Source organism: Cupressus sempervirens, chromosome 5 (assembly GCF_028749045.1).
Source record: "Cupressus sempervirens isolate cs-2001-9-10 chromosome 5, ASM2874904v1, whole genome shotgun sequence".
Classification (NCBI taxonomy): Eukaryota; Viridiplantae; Streptophyta; class Pinopsida; order Cupressales; family Cupressaceae; genus Cupressus; species Cupressus sempervirens.
In genome coordinates, this window is record NC_143122.1 from 1,026,607,676 (window position 1) to 1,026,615,375 (window position 7,700).

At 30.8% G+C, this 7,700-nt stretch overlaps 1 pseudogene; it reads left to right on the plus strand.

Annotated features, from left to right (window-relative positions):
• Nucleotides 1-6,607: 6,607 nt before the first annotated feature.
• LOC149559434 (PI-PLC X domain-containing protein At5g67130 pseudogene) lies at nucleotides 6,608-7,403 on the plus strand (annotated as a pseudogene).
• Nucleotides 7,404-7,700: the final 297 nt, after the last annotated feature.

Here is a 7,700-nt window from a genome sequence, read left to right on the forward strand (position 1 = left end):
TCTCTTGTTGACGTCGTGCTTCATTCTCTTTATTTGTTGCAATCTCCTCACCTGTCAAAACTTTTGCTTTCTTCTTTCTTCATTGTTTTGATCCCATGTTTGCACCAATTTTGAATTTGAATCAGCACCTTGCAAATTGTATAAGAGGACAAGAAAACAGAATAAACATGACAGAATTCATTGTTGCAGATTGAAACTGTTATTCAATCATTTCAATCATTGAAACTTAATCTGTGGGGCAACTTTTGGGGCCCAATAGGTACATTAGAAACAGGTACCCAATTGCTTAAAAATTTGGCACCCAATTTTTAAAAATCGGGTACCCGTTTATAAATAGGGTATCGAATTTAAAAAAGAATTGGGTAGCCGATTTTTAAACAGTCGGGTACAACGATTAAAAACAATCGGGCACCTAATTTTTGAATTACAAATCAAGAGTCTGATTCTTGAGACATGAGTGGGAATTTCGTATGGCTCCCGACTTTTGCATGAGGTTTTGCCTTGGGGAAAGGCATGGCATAGGCTTGGTCCCACCAAGCCATGCCTTTATGATCTTTTTTTTCTAAGGCATTTAATCGACAATTTCTGGTATTGTCATAATTTTTTTATAATCGTTCCCATTGAATTTTTTGATGAGACAAAAACCCATTATCGATCTTACTGTTCTGATTTCAAAAATGTAAATTTTATAGTGTTATTAGTTTATTTTCTATTTTTTCATTATTTATTAATCAAAACTGTATCCTAAATGTTGAAAAGTGACATTCACTAAAACTTTAATAACTTTTTTATTTTATATTTTTTCTTAAATTAATTTATATGTCATCAATCTACATACAATTCTTTTGATGTTAAAAAAAAAAACTGAAAAAATTGAGATTTTGATCAAATTATGTGGTCTGTACATGAGAGGTTTTAAAATTTATAATAATAATAAAATTATTCAATAAAAAATTAATAAAAAAATATTTTCATCAATCTTAGGTGTATTAGGTAACTCCCTTTAAAAGGATTTGTGAAAATTCATTTATTTGTGTCAAATTATGGTGTCCATACATGAGCGTGGTATGGTCCTGAAACATGCATTTTCAAAAAGTGGTTTTTAAAGATCCATACCAAAAAAACAATCTATCATATGGGTACACAAATAAATTACATATTCAAAAACTAGATTCCAAACACTAAAATTTTTTTTTCTGGAGTTTTTTTATATTCAATCTCTAAATACCTCAAGTTTTGACATCAATTGACAAAAAATTTCAAAAATAGGAAAAACATTTCCACTTTTTGGCCAACAGTGAGACCCAACTTCTTGCACTGACCCTACTTCAGATGATCTAACTCATATATATCCTCTGACTCAGATATATTTTGAGCCAAAAATGGGAAACTCTGCTATAAAATGAGTACATGCCACCTCTACAATCCCCATGTTATCACCTAGTTCTTTTACATGATTTTGTTCTTGTACTACATTTATTTTTTATATTCACTTTAAGGATGCATAAGTTTAGTTCTATCTTCCATTATTCTATAGAAATATATAGATCAGTGTAGTTTTAGAGTAATATATGGATCAGTATCTAGAGTAGCTTCCAACTTTCATTATTTTGTAGTCATCTAGATTTACTTAATATTTTTTATTTCTACTTTAATTTGATGTCTATAAATATTTGATTATATTCCTTTCTAATTCTTGTTCCATTTTGCATGATTATTATTAAGTCTATTTAGAATTTCAAAAGATCTTTAAGAAATCACAACATATTGAATAACATTTTGAACATTTATGTTGATCAATGGGATCTAACTACTAGATGGCTTGTAGTGATTCATTATCTAGTTCTCATTGTTAGCAAGATATCATTACTCATTATTTTGATAGTAAATATTGTATAGCTTCAAAGGGCAGTGTCATTTTGTTTGCATGTTTTTATTGTGTGAAATCAAGGAAGATATATGGTTCCCTTTATTATTATTTTATTGCCATTTTTTTGGTCCACACCATAACCCTGTTCTATACCTTAGAGTTGGCCAAGAATCAACAAGTTTCCCTAGAATGACTTTGTGAGTGGTGAATAGGTACTTTCCAAGAGGAATAGACATTTACATGAAAATGTGGGAGGGAAAATGTTAGAAGCCATTCTCAACCACATCAATATGAATGCCAATATTCCCTTGTGTTGAATGATTTCTCAATATAACCAAGTAAGAAAAATTCATTTATTTGATCTTTGGAATTGTTCTACTCTATGGAGAGCGCTAATGGGATTGACTTAAACATCACATACTTAAGAATGGTCATACTAATACCATGTACAAAATCCAATGCAAGAGTATAAGGAATGTTATGAAGTGGGAAATCTATTTAACTTGGTAGGAAAATGTGGGAAAATGTAAGGCTTTCTTGTGCTTCAGTATCTCCATGGTATGAAGGAATTTGTTGTTTCAAGACAATCTATCCTATCTACAATACTTAGACTTCAGTTCTTGTGATGCCCTTGTGATAGTTCCAAAAAATAGTGACAAACTAGAGTCTTTAATTAATTTAGACCTAAGTAGATGTAACAATATTAGTACACTTGTGGAGAGCATTCAAAACCTATCTACTTTGCAAGTCTTGGATTTATCTGGTTGTGTTAAATTGACCAACCTTTCACCAACCTTTGGCCAACACAAATCTTTATTATAACTAGATATAAGAAATTTCACTGAGTTTACCTCTTTGCCGAACAACTTAGGCAATCTATTTACTTTGCAAATGCTTATTCTAAAGGGATGTGAGAAACTGGTTGATTTACTAAAAATCTTTGGATCTCTATCTACTCTAAAGTTGTTGGATTTTAGTGGTTGTGCAAACTAAGAGAGCCTTCCAAAGTCATTTGGTCAACTCAAGTCTTTGAAATATCTCAACATTGGTGGTTGCCAAAATTTGAGGATGCTCAATGGTGGTTTCAAGGCCTTAATTCACTCACTAAACTAGATGTACAATATTGAAAATTATTAAATGAAGAGGCAATGGACATCTTAGCATAGATCAAAAGTTTTTTGTTCCCAAAGATACATGGATCACCATCATTGTTTCAATTGTGGACACAAATAAGACAATGCTACCATTTGATCATGGGTCACACTTATGTGAGTATGAACAACAAGATATGGTGTGGTTATGAATATTATTTTTGTTGCTTAAGAATTTAGCCTAAAAGAAATTTTTGAGAAATTAATTTTTATTCCCATATTCCATTGTTGGTTTTATTAGGATGATGACAATGTAGAATTCCCACACACTATTGAGCACACTGTATTTTATGTTTGAGAGCTTGTGAATAGTTTTGATAGATGAAAGGATGGAAAGGGAATGGGTTACTACCAGGTTTCAAAGTTTTCTATGGAAAAAACCTACAACATGAATAAATGAGTACTAAATTTGTGTAGGATGGGCTAAAATGGCAGGGTTTCTAGGATTGAAAAAATAAAAATTAAGCAAGAATTCAAAAAATGGATTTTATAGCATGAATTTAAGACACTCATTTGACAAATTGTTTAAGCTAAATTAAAGAAAGAGCTTCAACAACTTGTATATAAGGCAACCATTTTAGAAAATGTTTGAGCCAAAAGCACAACCAAAAAACAAGGGCTCTTAAGGCTCTAAAAAATCCAAAATTCCTTCCTCTAGTTTGTGGTAAGTTTGTAAGCAAATAAACCTCTTTGCCTTGGCCCTTGACCTATACACAAGTCAGAATAAATTCATTCATCCATACAATTATACCCCAGGGAAACCATAAATAAAAACAAATGACAAATTCTAAACATCTAAAATATTGCTAAACAAAAAAGTAATTTACATTAGGTTGGTGTTTAAAATTGAATCATATATCAAACTCTGAAGAGCATGTCATTGTCAAAAATGGCAAACACAGAATTATAGACACAATAATATTGAATAGATTCAATACTGAAAAGAGTAGAACAAAAATACAACCAAATATTGTTGTATACCTAAACAAAAATGATATAAATAATTGCATTTTCCACATTTATGCAATAACATTGTTGGATATGTGTTGGGCAAGTTCCATTTAGATTGTGTACTCATCCACCATTAGTGGGACACCTTTTAAAGACACTTTTTTGGTCATTTGTATTGTAAAAGTACCTGATGGTTTCACTTTCCATACTAATGTACCTATGCTAATAGCAAATGGATGAATTAGGGTTATGTAGAAGTGACACAATCTAATTGTATAATAATAGTTGAGTTTAAATAGTGAGTTCTTTTTTGGGATTTTTCCCTAAAAGGAATCCCAAAATAAATAATTGATTAAATTATGAATTTGTAATTGTTTTCTTTGTATTGATTTTAAGATTCTATTAGCATTGTTTCTCCTGTATTACTTTATCAGTATCAATTATCTTCAAGCATATGTGAAGTGCAAATTTTATTCAAAAATGTGGGAATGGCTAGGAAATGTCCCCACCCCATCCTTATTTTACAAAGAAACTTGGAACATCCTCACTATCTCATTTTGTTTAGTGGTTTCCCAGGTACATTAGGGGTGACCAATAATGCCAGTTGTCTCTAGAAGTAACATGTTGAAGCACATTTTAGTTACTCTTCCTTAGCTGAGTGCCTGTTTGGTTAGGACATGCACATATAAGATTTGTAAAATATTATGAAAATGATGGTTGTTAGGAAGGTCCATGTGGCAATAGACAGTCATTAGTCATGCTTGCAAAATCTACAAACTACATAGCCCATACCCGAGATGTCTTCATCTTATTTCATACATTGTACAACTTATTCGATAGACAAAACTACATAGAAAAATTTGGCATGCTATAGTCATTAGACTACCAAATACAAGTTAAGTCATAGTTGGTAAGAAATATCATTATTATTATACAAAAATGCATCAATCCTACCCAATATAGATAATTCATAGAACAATCTCATCTATTGGTATCCCAGCTGAGGTTAGATTGGAACGTACCTAATTATCTTTTTACCTTACTGTTAACAAGCTAATAATTGGAAAGGACCTCTTAATGCATAGTCCAACAATAAATGACACCAACATGTTGATATTTTATAAGCAATGGAAAGAGGATACTAGAGATGAAAAGATTCCTAAAAAACTATGAATCATTTGATTTCAAAATAAATAAGAATGACTTCTCATTAAATTTTGATAGGTCAACTTTAAAAACATATAACCACCTAATAATAGTTACAAATTCAAGGCCTTCCCTCTGAAAGAGAGGATGCAGAGCTGAAAGCTAGTCTCTTATTTAGAAAAGTGATAAATTCATTAACTTTATTTTTCTTTAACAACTACAAATTTTGCAACTATTTGTCATAAATAATTTTTAGTTTTCTTCACTACTTTGCAACATCAGTTAGACAATATATTTTTTTCTCAAGTAGAAAGACTCTTGTGGAAACATGTACTTAACATAGAATATATTATGGCACCTCCTTGTTAGGATTTTTAGAAATAGATTCAGATCTAATATCTCCAATTGAAGTAACCTACCCTTCAAAAATATGTATATTCTAGGAAATGTTCAACCTTGTATTAATTAGAGGTTGACCTTGTATAAATTAATTTTGGATATCTGTTGGATAGCATGATTCCCACCAAAAAAATAGAGGATACCGAGCCATAATTTCTTGTGCTTCAAAAGTTGAACACTACAAGTTTACATGCTTTATATTTTTATTAGCAAGTTAGAAAATACATTTTCTTAATTTGTTCATGTCCATAGAAATGAGATCTAAAATTCCCCATATACATACTCCAACATATTTTTGGATTATTAGGAAAGATATAAAAAATTGTAACGTTCTTTCCTATCACTAAGTTACTTGTTTTTATTTTAACAATTAAGAAAAATGTCAATATAAATTATCTTTTTGTTTTGTATATTTTTTATTTTACTTGAAGGTTAACATTTTCTTTTAGATCTCACATGTATTCGAGACAATTTGAAGTTAAACATTTTTTTGTGAAGCCATTTGGTCTTTTCTTTATTTTTTGTAGATCTTCTATGCTATCAAGTTATAAAACATTAAAATCTTGAAAATGCAGACTAATCAAAATATTGTTTATATGGACTTCGAGTTAGGACTCATGCTTCTTCTAACTTTTTGCACAAACTTAATAAACATATCCTCAAAATGAATATTTTGGTTATCAATCCATTATTTAAGAGGGCACAACAAAGATCTCACAATATGCACAATTGTGAATTAATTTCATCACTCTCTTTGTTAACTCCTTGTTCTTTATTTTTGTTAATGCTATAGAGACACTAAATGATCAAACTTGGAAAGTTATTCTTGATTTTTTTAGTTGTATTTTTCATTAATTTTGCATGTTTCTTATAATTGAATTGAGTCAGAGGCTCTAGTGAATATGTGATCTAAAAGTACTATCTCTTGATTTAGTGATATAAATGAAGCATATCTTGTAGGTTCATGGACCAGTCAACATGAAGTTGAAATTTCATATTGAAGAGGTAAATAGAAGAAACTTGGTTACTATGAAATTAAGTTTGATGAGGCTAAAAAAATAAACAAAGAGAAGATATATAATAATGCCAACACGTTCCCTTGGGAGAGAAGTCCTACATGGGTACACCTCATATAAAATTCTCCAACCAAAAGGAGAGTGTGACAATTCATCTAAATAACTATGTGATGGGTCTTGTGTTGGACATATGTATGATTTCAAGAATGATATTTGGCTTTACCATTCCTTTGGAGGCACCTGCCTCAACATCACAACTTTTATGCTCACTATCAATACGTCAAAAGAGATTGCATCATTTCTGGCAGCCAACCCATCTAAAATCATTATAGTATTCATTAAAGACTATGTCAAATCATCCAAAGGGCTAACCAAAGTCTTTACTACAACTGGGTTCATGAAATATTTGTTTCCAGTCCCAAGAATGCCAAAAAATGTTGGAGACTATCCTACCATGAATGACATGGTTGCCAAAATTTAGTGCTTTAATATCTTCACTTTCAATCATCAAAAAGGCCTTTGAAGGAATTTCTTACCAATGAAATTATGTAGTTGAGAATCAATATTGTAATGGCTTTTTGTCAAATGAAAGATACAAAAACTGAGCTAAATAATTTTTTTTGACTTCAATAAGCCAATCCCTCTTCTTGGAGATTTTCACTAACAATCTAGTGTTACATAAGCCTACACTATCAACTCTAACTAGCTTAAAAACATACTCAGTGTGTGTTATGAGAATGTAGAAAAATATCAACTAACTTCCTAGTAGTAGATTTCTACAAGAGAAGCAACTAGACAGGTGCATTTCAAGCTATGGATAAGTTGAATGGAAAACTAATCTATGGTTGTAGTGATGTTACAAAATTTTAGACAAATGGAATGTTTGGTGTATGCAAGACATCAAGTAATAAAAAATCAAACACATATGGAAGTCCAAGTAGATTTACCTTTGGTCAATCTAGAAAATTGATGCCTCTGTGGCTACTTATGTTGAATGCTTCATTCCTCTTACTATGTTTCTCTTCTTTCTACACCTAATGCATCTTCCCCATACTTTCTAGGAATAAAGAAGATAGGAAGTAGATTTACCTTTGGTCAATCTAGAAAATTGATGCCTCTGTGGCTACTTATAATGAATGCTTCATTCCTCTTACTATGTTTCTCTTC